Here is a 20,238-nt window from a genome sequence, read left to right as displayed (position 1 = left end):
AAGGCAAACTGGAGAAGGGGAATCAAGGGATATAAAGAGAAAAAAAAAATGCGAGAAGGTGAGGAACTCCAGTCTCATTGAAGCTGGTGGCAAAAATCCTGTTGAACTGAACTGTCCTGGAAGTGAATTACCTCCTTACGGACTGGTCAATAGCCATCACAGTGCAATGAACATTGGAAGAAGAGTGAAATCCTGGCTGCATGCTTGTTTTGTTTTGTGTCCTTGCTAAATATTCACCAAATGGGCTCATTTTAAGCTGCCAGGAGAGGAAAGTAGGGTTTAATTCACCGTGGTATTCAGCTTTCTTGTCGCCTGAGATGATGAGGATGGGACGTACTGAGCTCTAGCCTCTGTATCTGGCATAAGGTGGAGCCAATTGCTTTGCAGATTTTTCTGGAGCATGAAAATCAAAGCCATGATGATAAAACTGATGTTTATTGAATTTTTTTTCAGGCAGAAGATATTTTTAGCAAGAATAATATCAGGAAATGCAGAATAAAACTACTTAGTATCGATTTTTATTCTGTGGCTTCTCACCAGTCTTCAAGCACAAGTGTGATTCAAACTCAGCAGCAAGGGATAACAGTAAAGGAGTTGTTATGGGCTTTGATGCATAGAAGGACAAAAGGAAAGAAAACCCAAACCCCACCCCCACACCCTTTCAACAAATGATAACTAATAGGGTTTTCGTAAAGCATTTGGATAGCATGAAAATAATGGCAAAGAAGCTTCATTTCTGTAATGTTAATTGTCACAGAATCAGAGATTTCATTATATTCCTGAAGATATTTGCAAAAGAAATGACACTCTACTGAGCCAAGTGCAGAGCAGTGCAGTTTCTCATACGTAGTAAAAGCCCCAAAGAAGTGGAGCTGAGAAGTAGGTCCTGCTACAATTGTCTCAGCGCTGTGCCAAGTCTGTACCCTACTGATCATTCACCTTTCTAATTGAAATTAAAAAGGAAACAAAATGTTACTTTTGTTACGTAGCCATCATTAACAGGTATTACAAAGGTGACAGCATTTGATGGCTTAGCTTAGAATTCAAAATCCAACATAATCCTGAAGTCTTTCTTACTAGTACATGAAATAAATGTACGGATTGTGTAAGAAAGCAAGGTGCTAATGAAGTCCAGTCTTATAGGGAACGATCTATTTAGGCAGATGTAAACAAGACGAGTGCAAAATGGCTTTTTTAATATATATGGCTTTATAAATATATATATCTCCTGTTCCTTGAGCTAACCTCATTCTTATGTGATCCATAACATTGGAGGGACATGGATATTATTATGCTTCAGAAGGACTTCACAAGAGTCATCATCAGCTTTATGTGTACAAGACAAATGAAAAGAATGTACATTTGTTTATCAACCTAGAATTTTCTGCCATTCTATGGTTGCATTATGACATTCTTTTCACTTGCATTTTACCTTTTTTCCTACAAAATCTGTTTCTTAGAGTGCACAGGATTAAGATTGACTACTCTCTAGTCTGCTAAAACCCTGGCTGTTTGTTGAGCACGTCCGTGCCTTTGACGGGTATTTTGCAAATGCATCTCTTCAGGGAGATATTTTAATTTGTCCATTAAAACTCTGCACGGTACTATGAAACCAAAAACATCTCTGCATTGGGAACCTAATCCTTGAGAGCTCGTCTTGGCTGGCTGTAACAGAGGCAGAGCGCACACTACTGGCACTCTATCCTGCCTGTGTAGCTGTTCATACTATTAACACCTCTCATGTAGGCACCCTCATCACATTCCTGTGAGACAGGTGGCGGGTTTTTTCCCTAGCTGTACAAAATACAATCTGAAATTTATATTCTCAGAGCACTTCTGAGGATTTATCAAAATCACAAAGAAAGACTAGCACAGTGCTGATGTTCAGTTTCTGAAGTCTTGCAGTGCTTTTCTTCATTCTGCATTAATAAATGCCACAAACACAAGCTCAGCCTACTGATGCTCTGGGAATGCAGTAGCTCATACTTACTCAACACCTCATACATACACTCATACACCTCATACACCTTGCTTATATCCACATCCATAAGTACGTCGTCTCTGCCTTTGGCAGGGTGTTGTCCACTGTGCTCCAAGGAGGAAGTTAGGTGGGGCAGCAACATGAAGCTAGACGTAAGGCGGTGGGGGCTGAAAAGCTGTTATTTCCAGAGTATTAGTCTCAGACCATGAAAGCAGTCAAGGTGCCAAGCCCCCAGACATTTGGTCCTCCTGGCACTGTGATCTGTGATGAGCTAATCGAGTGCACAAGTCCTTGGAAAGGAGTTGGTCAGGAATGTTACCTGTCCCGGAACAAAAATTTGATGTTGGAAAAGGGAGATGGGGAGGGGTTTTGAAAACGTGCTTTAATGCTTTTTGTGGTTTGTTTTGGGTTTTTTTGCCCTGAAAGAAGAACCAGTAAACACTGTTATGTTCCTACTTTATTGTGTATGAAAGCTTAGGAAAACAGGGAACAGGTGATATTTCCTGTGGAGACTGGCATCTTTGCCTATGACAGCAGTCATCATAAAACTTTCAAATGAGAAATTTCAGCTACATCCATGTTTTACACAAGTAGGAGATTAATAAGGCTGTGCCAACAAGACACCAACCAGGATGTCTGAGCCCCATTTTAAAATGTAGGAAAACATCCTTGAAAGAATATTCTCACTAAAATAACGAACTGGAACTTAACTGTATTTCCTGCGGTAGAAAGGTGCTGCAGACACTTAACTTTTCCAGCAGATATGCCTCAGAACAGCCTGAATCCTTGTGGCAATTAAGATACAGTGGGATTAATTTAATGTCTGTCAAGCACTCTGAATATGAACATTTCTGTATAAGCTGTAAGTAGTAGCAGCTCTTCTGTCAGTTTTGCTCTGCAATCACAGTCGAGATGGTTTCTCAATAGCTTTTCGAGAGCTTTTATTTAGTTAGTTAACCAGCCCACTGAAGTGCAATGAATCTGTACTACAAAAGAAAGGAAAACAAAAAATAGATTTTATGTGGATTCTTTTTTTGGTCCATGCTCACTGCTTGTAGGCTTGCTTTCTTGGATGCATGCACACTGTCACTACGCTTTGACATCATGCCCACAATTGGGAAATACAGATTCCAAGTGCCAGGAAAACACATATGTGCTAATTTCAGTTCCTTTATACTTCTTGTTGAGGGCAAACAATAGAGGAACACTTTGTTGCCATCAGTGATACACTGACAAAGTTCCTAACAAAGTGAATGATTTAATAAATTCCTCAAGTTTTAAAGAAAATAATTCAAATATTACCACCAATTTATTGAAAGGATCAAAGGAAATCTGAGAGGAAAAATATAAATGGTACTTAAGTATTTTGCTGGTTGCAACACTTCAACTATCAGAAGCAGACAGTTCTTCATTGATTCGGGTTATTGTTATCCAACCAATTTCGTGTCAGTGAAATATGGCATATTAAAAAATTTTCCCAGAAATGCTGAAACTAAGGTTGAAAAATCTTTCTATTAAATGGTTAGGAATCTAAGCTTTGTGTGACAGCATGCTGATTTGTGAAGAACATCAGAGAAAAATTCAGAGTATTTCTTCAGGCATTATAGTAGGCAGCAAAGTATCTTTACCACTATGCATGTCTTTACCAGCTGCTTAGAAATTTCAATTTTCTACTAACCTAAGATCATCATTCTTGTAGTTGAGCAAGGTATAGCAGGATTTCTTCCCCCCCTCCCCCTTAAGCTGCAAATAGCAGAAATGTAGATTTTGAACAATGTTAAATTCTGAGACGATCTTCATTACAGCTGCCATAAGATGATCTGGATTATGGCCTCTCAAAACAGTGGAACGCTACTTCCAGCCTGACTGTGTTTGTCTTGGCAGTGCAGGTGGCTGGCTCCTCTGGACAAGGGCTCTCTCTTACCATGTACGTATGTGTATAGGGCTGCAGGAAGGTTGAGTCCAGCATTGCTGCCGTAATGTAAATAGTACAAGGTAATTAGTATTAAAATGTAAGGCCTAATGATATTCTGAGACTATCAGTGGAGCCCCTTGACAATCAATTTTGGGACAATATTATTTAATATTTTCATTAAAGGACCCGGCACAAAAGCAGGAGTCCGATAATGAAATGTGCTGATCACGGAAGTTGTGAGAGATTGTTGGTGTGGAGGAGGAGGGGGTCACCTTGAGGACCGGAATAACAGAAATAAGGTGAAATTAAGTAGTTCACTATGCAAGGTCATGCATTTAGGAAATAATATGAATGCCTATTATATGCTGGAAATTCATCAGTTGTAAACAACTGTGAGGAAGAAAAAGGCTTGAATGTATTTGTTGATCCCAGGAAGTTTTATAAGCTCCCAGGGAGATGATGCCAATAAAAATGAAGCAAAATAAATGCAAACCCGAGATATCTCATAAAATGTATTTCCAGTAGAAAGAAATGGAAATGCGGATGTCATTGTCTCATCACTTATAAAAACACAAATGGAATGCTTTGTCCAGTTCTAGTTGTTCTTGGAGCTGATGCTGTGGCAAAATTTGTAGAAAATTAGAAGTATCTACGCTCTGTAATCAGATATGCTCCTTGTAAAATGAAGGATTGTGGTAGACATTTTCGTTCATGTCATAGAGCAACATTTTTATAGCGACTGTTATAGACACACGCAAAACCAGCTTTTTGCTGTGTTTGTATGCAAAAAATCCAGAATAATTTCCATTTGGTCTCAGTGTAATTGGTCTAAAATGTCAGTGATATCTCATTCTTCAGTAGGAACCTTTTGACAGCTGGACTGCTGTTTTGCATGACTTCAGCAAAGTCATGAAAGCACAAGATGCAACTTCTCCACTAACAGTGGCTTCTGAAACAGGCTGAAATGATTATTGCATTAACTTTCAGAACAAGACACTAAGGTTAATACTTAAGTCAGGCTTTTCCATCTAAACCTCAATCTAAAGACAGAAAGAGAAAACTGCACAATTATCTTAGCGGTTCTGGAGAAATGGCAGTACGAATAGCTTGAGATAACCTATGGTGGTCAGCTTGGTTTCACTATTCAGACAGTTAATTTTATAGGGTGTTACGTATTGCTTGGATTCCTTTCTGTGTGACTGCATGAGTGATTCAGTGTCCTGAGAGCACATCTTTTTCACCCAAGGCGCTAAGTGTGAAAATAAAAGAAATCATTTTCAAATATGCTTATATTATTCAGGAGTCTAGGATTTAGTCCCTAAGTACATCTTACTAAATGCAAATATTTTAAGCCCGTTCACGTGATGGTTATGCAGTTTTTAATATCTCAATGTAATTATAGACAACCTCCTCCACAAATATTTCAGTGTAACAATGTTGCTGCCTGCATAGCTGAATCTCACACAGAAAGGGGAAGGAGATTTACAATAGTTTATAATGTTTTTATTGATGTTGAAGTATCTTACAGTGATGTGATACTTAAATGCCAGTACAAATGCAGTCACAGTAGTTTATAGAGCAGTAAATCAACGACTCTAAACTGAATATCCATCCCATGGCAAAAAATAAGTGTAGTTTGCATTTAAGTGTTTTTGAAAACTGTATACACTACCAAAATATCTTTTGAATTTTCTTGACTGTCACAATGTCTCCTATGACCCTTGCCAGTGATGTTATACACCACAGCACGAAAGCTGTAGCACGATTTTTCAGGTGGAGTCTACCTATGAACACATGCAGGCACCCCCGGTAGACATCACTTCTCTGCATCCAGCTCCTGAAGTTGCCTTTCGTATCCAGCTTGTACCATTGAAAGGCAATTGCATCCTGAAGGCTCTGAGACAGATCTTTGGAAAAAGTACTTCTCCTAGCAAGTCTTGGAGTAATTGCCTCTCAGCAGCCAGAGGACAGTGCCTGGTTTGGCAGTCTGACCTTAAACTCTAACCTCTAGTTTTTTATTATCGTTATTGCCATATCTGCTCCTCTGTCATTAAGAGACTTTCCAGTTTCACTTTATTCAGCCGGGAGCTTTAAACCCTCTGGCCCATAATTTCTTTTTCTTTTTTTGGCATTTCTTTTTCTCAGTCCTTTCATGAAACTTGTCTGCTGAATGACATGCCCTCTGTAAAACATAAACCATAATTACCCTAGGATTGCTCATACTTGGCATAAATACTGTACTTGAAAGTATGTAGCTTATAGCAACACGTGTCACATTTAATTAAATTGCAAAGCTACATCTTGTGTTGTCCTTCAGGAGAAAGAAAAGAGCGAGAGAGGAGGCAAACTTGTCTAAAAGAATTTTTCATTTCAGCTGCTGTGCTTAGGCAACAACCTTGCATAAACTGGGCATATGCACGTACAGATGACACCTTTCTCTTTTTTAAATTGACAGGATTAAATCCATGCTTTACAGGTAGGACAGATACCTTCCTGGTTTTTGTGTGATCTGTACCCCAAGGGTGAGAGTCTTGTGACCTGAACATAGCTGTCTACACCTGAGCCGAGACTGCATCCTGACTCTGTGTGGGAGGGGAAACGGCGCCTTCCTGGTGTGACTCATTTCATCTGAAGAGACGTGTCGAAAATAGGTCAGATAAATCATGCTCTTGACACTGCCTCTTTCTCTTGGTTGACGGTCTATGCCAGGGGCCCAGGAGGACCAGCTGAGATTTAGGTATCTGCACTGCTGATGTCTAAACTTGGATGAGATTAATTCCATCCCTGTCACCTTTACTTAAAAAAAGGTTATAGTGTTAAGATACAAATTTTCTTTTCACCACCAAGATAACTGTTCACATTACACTACAAAACACATCTGAGTATCTCAAGTAGTTCCTTTGAAAGAACTCCTGATATTTTTTTTTTTTTGAGCTGCTTATATTGCCTTCATTATTCTTAGGATAGTAAGAATTGCTGTTCTAAAAAAAGGCAACAGAAGCATTAGTTTACAGAAAGGTGGAAGTTTTATGGAGCTGTGCTTCTTCTAAGGCAATTTTCTCTTGGACAATGCTGAGTTATTCTGAATTTCTCATTTTTATCAATTCTGTTTTGTCACTACATGTTAACATAGCAAAAATGAAACATTATTGATTTTAAAGGTTTCAACGTTCTCTGTGTTATTAGGTTGTTGTTTTTTTAATCCTGTCAGTGGACAATTTTTGAAACACTAACCTTTGGTTCTTATAGGGAATAAAAACAAACTCAAAAAGAATTCTATTTTCTGTCTAGCTGTGGATTTCTTTAGATGCTGAAGCTTAAAAATGCTGGCTTAGGAAAGTCTACAATTTCAACAAAACCCTTCTGGCTTTATACAAATGCAAATAAGATTGAAGTCTTGATATCTGTTGGAGGCCTCTTAGAGTTTTCATTGAAAATCCAGGTCTGCTTAACTTCCAGACCCTAATGATGTGAAGGCTGCTTGGATCCATATCGCTGTCTTTCAGGCTACCCCTCAAACCGAACTCAATCATGATCTGTAGTAATGCAGAAAGGGGAACAGAGAGACAGTTTTAACAGCAGATCCATAGAAGTCTGGGAGTTTTACTTCTGAGGAAAAGTACTATGACAGGTAGCTTTTATAGTCTTTTTAGTTAGGGTTCAAATTTTAACATAATTTATTTTTACTCCTTTTGTATGGCTTTGTTAAAAGTCAGTGTGAACTTGTCAATTACAAGATATACTTTTATCAATAATACATAGTGATTTGTGGTGTAGATCATAACTTTTAAAATATTTTTTAATGCTCAGAGTATGTTTTCATCAAGAGCTGTAAAATGAGATCCTAATATTCTGAATCATGTTCATAAATAATTTTGGCCCACTTCTTACTGTAGCATCAGACTAATTATGTGAGAGCAGTTCATGAAGAGGTCATCAAAGGTACGTACAAATTAGAGCAGATTCTTTCCTTGCTCCTAGGACAATGCAAATGCTATGGTATTTTAAGCACAAATTTCTCCCAATTCTTCACTGAATACGACTAAACCATTCATAATATTTTATTCTTCTGTCCTAAAAGGCCTTGACTAAAATTCTATAAATCCTATAGATATGTACAAAATCTGATATATAAACCTATAAAAACTAAGCCCTAACAGTTTAGCCCTTGCTATTTTTAAGCAATCCCAACATTTGTTATATTCAGACTTTTTGAATGTTTCCTTCTTGGTGCTGTTTTCCTTTCTCAGTCCTGTAGTTCACATCTCACTGATTCCTTATCATACCTGACTGTTGAAGGATTAGTGGGTGCTTTTTTTCATGCAGTTTTAATATAGCTGATTTAAAGAGGCATTTGACACGGAATATGGAAAGAAATATTTCATTGTTCAGCAGAACACATTTTCATTACAGCTGCATAAGGCTATCGTGGTTGACCTTTACTTGAATGTAAAAATTAATGCTTTGTCTAAACTAAAACATAGATGGTTTCCCTGCAAATTACCAGTAGAGGTCTTTGATAAATAGTCACAGCACTTTAACACAAAATGACTTTGAACATCATGACAATAAGAAAGTAAAATATTTGTTAATGCATTTCAATAGCACATGGGCCTTCCATTTTAATTCTTGTTGGCAATGGTATGTGGGTTCTCTAAAAAATAGTTATTTAGTAGTATTTACAGATCTACTGACATTCATTAAGCAGTTTTACAGATGTTTTGTTTATTTTTAATACATCTCCTGTCATGAGCATATCTGTAAAATGCATTGGCATAATATCTGTATCTTGAAGCTGCACTAGGAAGAAAGCAGACAACTTGAAAAAAAAATCTTCCGTGAATGTTTCTTGATATATATATATATAACAACTAGCGTTCAGCACTTAATAGGTTTTCTTTGCTACCTGGATACTTCTTACACCTCTATTTCAAAACTATTCTGCTTTCCTGTTTTTTAATTATTTTTGATTTTTTTCTGGCTCTTTTTTTTTCGAAGTTTGTTACTCTATTATTGATATTGTCACTACTCACCATTGTGATTATTTAATTTATTATTTACATATCATCTAAAGAGTACAGAGATTATGTTCTTTTATAGTGTGCTGTAAAGCTCAGATTTTCTCTCTCTATGCCATGATCTTTGTATCATTGGTCCAAGTTCAGTAACTGGATACCAGTACCCTAGTTGTGTACGTCTTAGCTCAATAATTTCCTATGCTCCGGCTATAAAAACTGATGGAAAATCTGGGGTAACATTTGCCGGTAGAGTAAGTCTGACTGAACAGATCTCACTTTGGATCCAAGTAACACACCGACGTACTTCTCCCCTCATGCCTTCATAATAGTATCTTGCATTGAAATCACAGCAAGGATTTACAATGTTGATTTCTGTTTGACAGAAACATGCCATAGAAATGGCATTAGGAGAGTAAGATATACTCTGTAGTTCCCAATTCCAGTCACAGCATGGCAAACACTCAGCCTGTGCAAACCAAGTAATATTGATAGCAGTATTAAAGTAATCATTTTAAGTCAGATATATAACTAAATCACAAGTAAGCTCTTGCTGCTAAGCTTACTCAGTCACCCAGTTTCAGACCTAGTGATGAATAAATATTGTGTATTAACCCCAAGTTATACAAGCAGAACAAGCTTGTAGCGTCTCTACCTCTCTTTGATCCTTGACTTTTGTGGTCTTGTCTAGGTCTGTTTTTGTTTACAAAACTCTTGGCATCGGGGACTCTGCTGCTCAGACGTTGTATGGTTGCTTCAGTATGGGATCACCCAGAGGCCTGAATGACTGGACCTAATAGCATTATCACACAGGTCAGGATAAGTATTCCCCTCCCAAAAGATTTTGAACAATTGGACTCATTATCCTGTGGACTTTCTCGCTTGTATTATTCACCTAGCACAGACACCAAAGTAGTCCTAGAAGACAATTCTCTACTTAGTTTCAGCAGAACTACAGTTCCTGTGGGTTGTTGTTGATTACTTATGATGGTGATTACTGTTATATTTTTACATTTTGATATTTTTACTTGTTTTTTTAATTCAGTGATTAAAGAAACAAAGTTATTTCATCCTTAACGAATGCTTGAAGCATGTCTATGTTGCTTTTACTTTCTAGGCTTACGGCACTTCTGTATTAACATAGGCAGATTTTTATATTCTATTCACTGTTATGAATCTAAAATAGAATCTGATAACGTTAATAAAGCAGGATTATGTCTTGCTGTTCTGTGGCAGTGTGGTACCCTCAATAAATCACAGAAGGCAACACAGAAGTAAAATCAAGGTTAAATATATCTTTTTAAGTCTATGAAATTTGACTCAAATTCATCCCTGGTAATATTGAATAGGAGATTCCAGGTGGAAATGTTGGTGGGAGGTTAGCCACATAAAATAAGGACAATAGGGATATTATTTATCGGATGTTTGATGAAAACTCTATTTACTGCTCTGTTACATAATTATACAATGGGCATCAGCTACTGTGTGATCTGATTGTCTGGAAGCCTTACAAACCATGAGTAATCAACGCCATTCATGACACTGAACTCGCTTGCAGTGAATAGAGCTGATTACAGTTGCAGCCTAGAACGTCAGTGTTTAGTTAGCTACATAAATGTTTCTAGCTAACATTTTCTAATAGCAATAGGGTACAGTAGTACAACGCTTGTGTATTGTTGACCGAAGACTGGTTGTACTGGCGGTACTTGGCTTCTGTTCTGAGGTTAACAGGGTAGGCATGAGTGAATGCAACAGAGCTCGCATCCCATAGCTTAATTATCTTCTCAAAAATATGGAGGTAGCTATATGGGGGGATTTAGCTGTGTGGGGTTCCATGAATTTCACTGGGCATCATGTGGCTGAATCATCTTTATATCATTTCAAATATTTACTGTACAGTGAGGAACTGAGTCTGATGATATGGTTGTACTGACTTGTGTTCTGTCTGCTAAGGCAGTTCTGTGTTTTCTGTGCCACAGTATTATTTTCAGTGGTTCAAATAATGACTATATTTTTAGCAAAACAATGGCACTGTCATCATTTTCATTATAGATTCTGCCTTTCAAGTTTCATGACTCAGCTGTAAAAGTTTGCTCCAGGTGAAGGTTTGGTGTATTGTACAAAACATCATCCAGAAATAATTTTATTTATATTTATTTGTTCTGCAGAAAAGCTGAGCTGGGCATTTTCCTAGGTGGATAAGCATTCATCTCATGGGTGATGATCAAGAAAGAGGGGTTTTGGATATCTTCTCACTTTTTGAAACTTAACTGCGACTTAGGCACAAGTATGAGATAAGCCACTATAAGCTAATTTCTAGAAAACTGAATGAGCTGGAGGGATCTCCACAGCATTTTGTACCCCAGTTCATTTCCTGAACTCCTCCTAGGGAAAGATCTGTTACAGACTTCAGCTTGAAATGTGTTGCTGTGCCCTTGAACATCTTAGCAGCACCATCAAAGAATCTTTATGCACACTGGGTAGCAGTTTCTTCTCTGATGAAAGGCAGTCATGTGAATGTATCCCAGACTGAGCTGAAAAGAAGAGAAAGTATGAATGAAAGAGAGAGACAAAAAGGGAGGGAAAGGGGGAAGGAAAAGGAGATGGGAAAGGGAAAAAGAATGAGCAAAAGGCAGCAAAAGAGCAAGAGTGAAGGAAAGGGAGAAACTTTTCTACCCATAAAGTTTGAAGATGTCGCTGCAATGCAATGGAGGAGCCAAGGTGTGATCCAGTTAGCAGAGACCCCATCGCTTTAGGATTCTTCATTTAGGAGGCTGTTACAGAAAAGAACCCAAAGGGGCTGACTGCCTGACGCATCTCCATGGCCTTGCTGTCCCTGGCCCTTCTTGCCCCGGCCCAGCTCCCTGGCCCTGCTGCAAGGGAGGAATGGAACAACCCTGGTACTATGGCAGCAAATTGCAGGGGCAAACTGAGATGTAGCATCCGCTTTCTGCTGATTCCTTTTCTCCCGAGCAAAGAGAGAATCTATGCTTGCTGCTTCCAAAGGAAAAAACCCTTTTCATGTAGGGAAGAGTCTTCTTGAGCTTCTTCTATGCGGACTAATGCAGGGTGTAACTAATTATTCATCACTGAGGGCTGAGACAGGTGTGCATTTAGCACAGGAACAAGAAAAGAGGGCTGATGATCTACTTATGACTTTGTTGAAGTTAAAGACCCAATCCTTTATCCTGGTAATTTCATTTTAAGAGGTGTGTCTATTATGGAGCAAATGAGGACTGGACAAACATTGAACTATGAGACAAGGCTTCCAGAAGGGCTCGCACTTTTTACTTTTAAGCATCAGTGTGTACTGCTGAACCTTTAAAAGCAGACCAGTTTTCCCTGTATTTCTAGAAGTTACCCATTACTTGGTTTATTAAGCCACTTGTAAGTATATGTATGAGCATATTTTTGTCACAGATTCAAATTTGTTTACTCTTGTATTTGTCAGAAGTTTTTAGTGTCTTAATGTCATTTCTGGTACATATTAATGCTAACTGCCTCATAGCTGAATTTTTCAGCTTCCATGCTGAGCAGAATCAGTTCTGCTTTCAGGCAAAGCTTTTCCACAGTGATTGACAGGAAGGGATGGCAAGGGAAGTTCCAATTCAGTGCTGTAGGAGACATTAAAGTGGTCATGCTTATTATTATTTTGGATTAATAATAATGCAAAGCTTTGTGTTTCATTGCTGCACAGACGGGTGGGCTTTGGGGAGCTGTTACCACACTGAAATCCCTTAGCAGTACTGCCCTGCATCTAGAGCTGAAAGATGTTTCCTTCCTCTGAGGGACAGACAAGATATGGGAGTTGAAAATGTTTGTGTGACTCATTACCCAAAAGAGAAATTAATGTTTTATAATAGCTAAAAAAGTCCCCATAAGAACTTAAAGCTTAGTGCAAATTTGTGTAGCAGGGAAAATTCAAGCAGTTTTGCCTTTTTCTTTTTTTATGAGAGAACAGCTGATGCTTTAAATCCCAAATATTGAGCTCTAGCTGGGTTTTTTTTTTCATATTTGCAGCAAGCAATGAACTCTAAACTATCATAAGGATACAAACCCTAATAAATCAGAACAGTACAGCATGAGACCTGCACTGTGGTTCTGAAGTGAGGCAGCCATCAGAAGAGATCTCTGTCTCTTCGCAAGGGCTTTGGATCAAAATTTTAATCCTCCAAATCACACACTTGGCTGTGTGGGGTTTAGAAGTGAGATCATGGTGGACAAAACTCTCTCACATTTAGACATACATAAAAAGAAAAAAAAAGGAAAGAAAGCTGTTTTACCCTTGAAAGATTGTTATTGATGATAACTTCTCCCCTGAAGTCAGGGAAAAGCCATGAGCATCTATAATTTTTGTATATCTCAAGGAACAACTTTGTTGGCAGACATCAGACGTGAACAAAAGATAGAGTCAATAATATGTTGTTAACCTGCAGGAAGAGGGCCAGCTCTGTTGTCTCATTCTTTCTCAGATTAATCCAGGAAAAGCATACACGCATAATAACATTTGACCACGAGGAAAACATACGCGCTCTGCTTTAACTGTCATTGAGTCAGGAACATTCTATACATTTTTTTTGTATGGAAAACAGACAAATAAACAAAAATAGACTTGGCAAATATGAAATTTAATTTTCCTGTGACCACAGACATTCTTAAAAATTATAGTCAAATGGTGTTGTCCCCATCAGATAAGGAACAGAGATACTGTAGACTTAATGACCCATAACCACATACTTATTTCACAGGTATGTAGTTTCTAGCACTGTTTGGCTGGAGAGATCTCATCTCAATAATGACTGCACAGTCATTTTCTTCCAAACTGCAGTGCTTCTGCATCTCCCCTCACTCTGGTTCTTCCATGAGAGCACGCTCCCACTGGTACTGGCTCCTTGCTGACATGCCCACCCCACCACTGCTCCTCCATGCTCTATCACATCCATCATCATGCCTGCCCACTTCTATTGCAGATATTTAGTTATGGAAGAGAAGTAGAATGCTATAGCTGTATAATGGAACAGGAGGGCACTTAATCTGTCACCACAAAAAAGGGTAAAATGATGTATTGAATAAACAGGCACCAGGAAACTATCAGAGCAAAAAAGAGGTTAAAAATCCTGAAACAGAAGTTTGTGGCCAGGATATGGCTGGGGAATTTTGATGGCGGTAGAAAGTCAAAGCCACATTAATATTCAATAAACAATGCAGAGATGAAAGAAAGAATAGTGTTTTCAGTAGCTGCTTGTAAGTTTGGCTCTCGTCAAGTTTTCAGTCTCAAATGCAGCACTCCCTGACAAGCGGAGGGGCGTGCTGAATAGTTGCTTGGATGCAGGTTGGGGAATACAAACAATAAGCAGTACTGGAGGTTGCCATCCCTTTTACCTACCCCAGAGCTCCAGGATCATTCTCCCAATATTGTCTTTGGGTCACAGAAGCATGTTGTTTGTCTCCTAAAGAAGCAGACCTCCCTTGTAACACGGAGTTTACAAAGATGTCCCCATTATGAAAGGGAGAAGTTATTTTATGTTCTGTCTGGGAAAAAATGCCTTACCTGAGCTCTGACATTGTGACAGCTAGCTGTCTTGGAGCTGGTAGTTTAGCTTTATTTCTTCCTTTAATTGAGCAACAGCTACCCACAGGTTCATTTCACCTTTGGGCTGCATTTGTTCATAAGCTATTTATTTCACTGACTTTTTGTCCTCCCCCTGCTTTCTCTCCCCTTTGCACTGCAGTTCACTACTGTGGCTTCTGGGCCAGGGAGAATATCTGTGTCAAAAGAGTAAATTGGTAGTCCCAGCTATTACTCTGAGTCCCATTTAAGAAGATGATATAGGATTCCTTGGTCCAAGAACTGAAAAGAACCTAAAGTAGAGGAGATATGTTGCCAGAAAAAAGATAAAGGAGCACAAATAACTGAGCAGAGTAACAATGAAAGATGAAATAATAGCTGTAAGGCTGGAAACCTAATCAGTTTCCTCAAAATGTCGAATTTTCAGTTGTCAGTATGTTGCTAACAACAACTTTCAATGGGGGGTGCTAAAACAAAGATTTTTGGGGATGCTGCATGAGTATGTTGTAAATAGCATAAGGAAGCCCTGCTATAAGAGATTTTGAAAGGAAACTAGCTTGATTTTTCTCCCTCTGCTCTTCTTACTCTTTTATGTATTTCACTTTTTCCATTTTGTTTCCATTATGCTGTGCTCTTGCTCCTTACTTTTCTTGCCAATCCTCATTATAGTCCACATTTTTGTCTTTATTATGAGCCTGGTAAATCCTTTTTACACATAAAATCATACTCAATACAAATTATTCTGAATTAGAGAAACAGCTACTGAGCTTTTATAAATCATTCAGATCCCAGACCTGCCAGGTGCCAACCACCCTTTCTTTTAGTTGTCTCTGTGGAGATGAAGGTGCTTAACAGCTCACGGATTTAATAATAGCTGAGATTATAGACCAAAGAGCATGCAAGGAGGCATTTTCACTCAGGAGCTAAATGTTTTCTTGTCTTTATCTGCATCATCAACTCAATAAACTCTGCATGACTGTACGTATATCTGCATGTATAAAGAAACAGTAAAAAGCAGCACAACAAGAAAGTAAGCCCTCAGATCAGAATGGTATCTTTGTACTGTTGTTGATCAGGACTATTCTCCTGCCTGTGAGTGAAAGGAATGATCTCGGACTTGGACCTCATCCCAGTAGATCAGCACACGCATGGTAAATCCTGGTGTGTCCTTTGGGGCATTTATAGGATCATGGACTTCCCCACTGCGCCAAGCTGGCCACCGTTGTATGACAAATCACGAAACTCCAACTGTGAAAATTATGGACTCCGTTAAACTGTCAATCCAGTCCTGAAAAACAACTGCTGGTAGAAGCAACCTTGACAAAAATTTATTCTAAATGTGGTAATATTTGTAATCTGCAATAGTAGGTTTTCAGTGGCAAGATGCTCACTAAGCCTCTCATAGTGACACAATGTACTACTCCTATCATTGTTTGGAAAACACGCATACTCAGTAGGCACGGTGTGATGTGATGCTTACATTTCTTGACAGTTCTTTACTTCTAAGTTCAAAAAAAACTTCAGTTTGTGGTGGAAAGAACATTATTATTATGCTGAACTGAATGTACCATTTTCATAATTGAAGCTCTACAACAGTCCATGTTCTGTTTAAATTTCAGCTTCAGTTAACATATTATAGTTAGTTTTCATGCTCTGTGAAGTCCTTGTTAGTATTTTTCCTGTCTTACAGATAAATTTATTTTAAATACATTCCAGATTTACCAGCACTTCTGTTTTAATAAATACTTTTATTTTTAAGAATGTGGAAGTGCAATTATATGCATATGCTTTTCTACTAATAGCAATGTAGATGAAGAATCATCTTTTAAACAAAGAAAATGAAATGGAATAGCTATAACATAACCAAAAGGAATTATCTTTTGGAGTTTCTAATGCCTGGAATCTCTTTTTAATGTATCAGTAAGAAACACCAGGTTCAAGATTTCACATTCACTATACTTAGCTAGCCAACATTTTTTTTTGAACCAGAAGTAACTTTCCTTTTTCAAGAAAATTTAACAAAGCTTTTAATCTATTTTAATTTGATGAATTCTCTGTAAGGCTGAACTAAAGAAGTACAATTTAATCTTCTGCTTTATACTTTCTTCATTTCTCTTTTTTAATCCTTTTTCTATTCCTTTCTTATTCATAGCACTAAAAGCAAGTAAGAAAGTGGAAGACAAAGCAATCAAATATATATGTTTCAGTAATATAATGGAAATTTTATACTATTGCAAGCATTTTCAGAACAGCAATGATTTTTTATGCTTACTTATGTTCTTCCAGGGTTACGAGCTACTTCAATGGTACTTTTTTGTCATGTCAGACATGATTTACAGTGTTTATTGCATGCTCAGATTTTTATTTCTTCTTTTTTTTAGCTAATTCTAAGAAATGTTGATATATTTTCATCATTCCAGCAAATATATGGAAGTTATTAACAGCAGTCTGAAGGTATGAAAACTTCATTTGTTCTGAATAGCAAAATGGTCAATGAAACAGATGTCATGATGGTAAGTTTATAATGTGATATCTTCTAAGAGAGAATATAACATGGAGGTCTTTCTTGTTACAGTGCCCTGCTCTGTTGAGGTATGTCAGGGCTGGATGGAGACAGCAAAGAGAGAAGTCAGCTTTGAAACACATGACTTTGGAATCAGACAAACTTCAGCCTTCACTCATAAATTCTTTCAGAGCAAAGAAAAAGCGAGTATTAACTTGCATTATCATAGAAATTATTGATTTATTGTGTTATTAGAATATAGCATAAAATACTACATCAGAGAAACTGGTGGTGGATGACTAACAGACAACAGTTTACTTCAGATTTTTCAAGGGCTCAGACCTGGATGACAATAAAAAGAAAAAGGTTTGTCACAGATGAGAAGTGTGTGGGAATGGACGAAGGCTCCTATCACAGTCTTGTTTGGAAGCAATGTGAAAATTATACAAATCTATGGAGAGCTCATGGTAGGTAACCTTAGTGCTAAGCCATTCTGCATATTTTTGCATTTGTTCACTACAGTTTTACTCATAAAGCCATGTCATAATATTATGGCTGTGAAAAACCTTTTTAACACCCTCGAAGCAATGTTTGTGTAGGAACCCCCCCTACATTTTGTCAGGGCCTTAAGCGGTGGAACAGGACAACTAGGACCATGCCTATTCTATGTTTAATCTGTAATTATTACCTCCAATCTTTAGTCCATCTGGCAGGTTTTATTTGTTATACAGTAGAAGGTGGTTTGAGTTATGAATGCATATGAAGAAAAAGGCCAAAGGCTGACAAAATATTTGTGACTAAACTGTAATTTCTACTGAAGATACTTGTTGGTTAGATTTTTTTGTCTTTTAACTATTTAAAATGTTATGATTATGGAAATATCCTTCAATCTTACACTGTTTTAATTTTATAATAGCTTTTAGAAAGTTTTCAGTCTCAAAATAGAACTGCCTATAATAAAGTAAAAACAGGTACTACTCTACTAGAAATGAAACTGCCGCAGCATTTGTCATATCAGAAAGCATTCTTCAATAGCACTTGGGACTGTGAGGAAAAAGGGTAGAAAACAGAGCTGACTACAAGCACAGAAAGTCTTAACATCCTCTTAGTCATTATTCTGCACAGAGCATGTTCATTTTAACATTGATTTTGACCAGCGTTCATTAGGGCGTTATTTTAAAGCAATAAGGTAACAGAAAATGAGCAGAGAATAGTCCCCAGATTGTGATGAAGGTTTTTCTCTTGTGAGGATTCACCTGAGAATAATTGGATTCTGGCAGTCTTTTGGAAGCTGGTGCAGGTTTGACGTCTGATCTGCGCACAGGCTTGGTGCTAGGAGTGTTTCTGTAGTACAGCAGTGATGGCAGCTGCAGAGGCGAATGTTTTAAGCAAGCTTGAGTCACTGGGATCTTTAATTCTTCTCTGACAACCATACAAAGCATTTTCTGGCCTTGATTATTTTAACTCTTTGGTCTCTGACAAGGAAGTAGTGGAGACCATCCCCTTCACATATGCCTGTGGCTGCATACCAGCAGGGGACACAATTTGAATACACACGCTAAGTCCAGCTTTGGGGTTTATGTTGTACTTGACTCTGGGACCGGTTTCAAGCTCTCTCATAAAGCCAGGCATCTCCTCTTGCAGATTCTTCTACAACAGGCCAGTGCTGGTGGCAGCAGGCAATGAACAGTAGTACAGAATAACACAGATGGCGGTGCATCTAACAGTGTGCATTATTCTACAATAAAAAAATGGTTGTCATTTTTATGCTTGCTGTTATGGGGCCACCTGTATTCAGTCTGCTCTTGAGAAATAGGAAGAGATGGGAAATATAAGTATGTAGTGCTGAGCGTTGCATATTTGTGCACTCTCTGAGTATGTGTATGGACACAGATGTACATAGACGCATGTAAATGTGTAAGTGTACATAGACATGTGTACAGAAGCATTTGATGAAAAAGTATAGGTTTTTTTTAACCTTGGACAGAAGAAAATTTTGAATTCTGAAATTTGCAGGAACTTTTGATTATATGTACTTGTTCGTAAGAAAGATTAATTTTTAAAATACAGTGTCATTTTCTGAGAAAAAGATTTCTTTCTCTATGCTGTCAGGGCATGGGGTACTTATTTAATAATTGTGGTAAAAAAAGGAAGAGGTGGGTATCCCACAGGATGAAAGAGATGCAAAGCAGGTTGCAGTCATCAGAATGTTTGAATCCAGTTTCCAGGCTAAGTTATTCTGGCAGCCACAACTCACTTAGGAAGCAACAGTGCGATGCTTGGTATTATCAGTCCTGTCACTGATACTGGCCCCCTGCCCTCCCCCAGGTCTCTCCTCTGTGAGAGGTTCATGGGACCGGCATGCTGCTTTCTCTGATAGTCTCTCTCAAGGAAGATTTTGCCCCTGTGGATTTAGATATTTTTGCATGATGTTGGTCTGTCAAAAAGGGCTGGAGTCTGGTGGTGGGTGTGATGTGATACTATGAGAAAAGTCATGGTTCCAAAGAACAGGTTCTTGTTTGGTCATAAAATGATATTAAGTAGATATTGTTTGCTTAATGAAAGGGAGGACATCAAAAGATGAAAGACCAACAATCCAGAAAGAAGAAACACCACAAACAAAAATCCAGTCATTTGGGGTCAGGTGTTCAGCTGCTGCTGTGGCTGGACTACAAGTAAAAGGGAAATGCAAGGTAGGTCTGCCTATCCATTTTGAAGAAAAAATATGTACAAATAATGGGCATTTTGACCCTCAAAACCTAAGCTTTTCTGGAGGATAGCCTAGAATGTGTGCATTTTACACGGGATCTGCAGGGCAAAACTGACCTCCCCACCCACTGTGCCCTTGCAAAGAGAAGCGTCTTTGCTCTCAGTCCACTAAACCTCCACACATTAACACCTGGGCCCCTAAGGGGAGTTTCTTTTCTGTCTCTTGAAGGCATGGATGTGCACCTGCTGTTGCTTCTTCTGGAATGTTTCTGAGTCTCCGTCCCACAGCAGGGTCCCTGCAGGTGATGTTCCTCCTTCCTCCTCCCTGCCAGCCCACTCTGAGGGGACAGAAATCCTCGCAGCTGCACAGATGCCACACGCAGGTAAGGAGCCACCCAGGAGCGAGAGTACCACAAGCCACAGCCTGCTTTTTGGCCAAATACCAGGTACCCTCCCAGCGATCTATCAGCAGCAGAAAAAGCTGACTCTTCTCCCACTATAGCTCTAACACAGAAGAATGATGACCTCAGCACAAACATTTTGATC

Source organism: Opisthocomus hoazin, chromosome 1, assembly GCF_030867145.1.
Source record: "Opisthocomus hoazin isolate bOpiHoa1 chromosome 1, bOpiHoa1.hap1, whole genome shotgun sequence".
Classification (NCBI taxonomy): domain Eukaryota; kingdom Metazoa; phylum Chordata; class Aves; order Opisthocomiformes; family Opisthocomidae; genus Opisthocomus; species Opisthocomus hoazin.
This window is presented reverse-complemented; position numbering follows the sequence as displayed.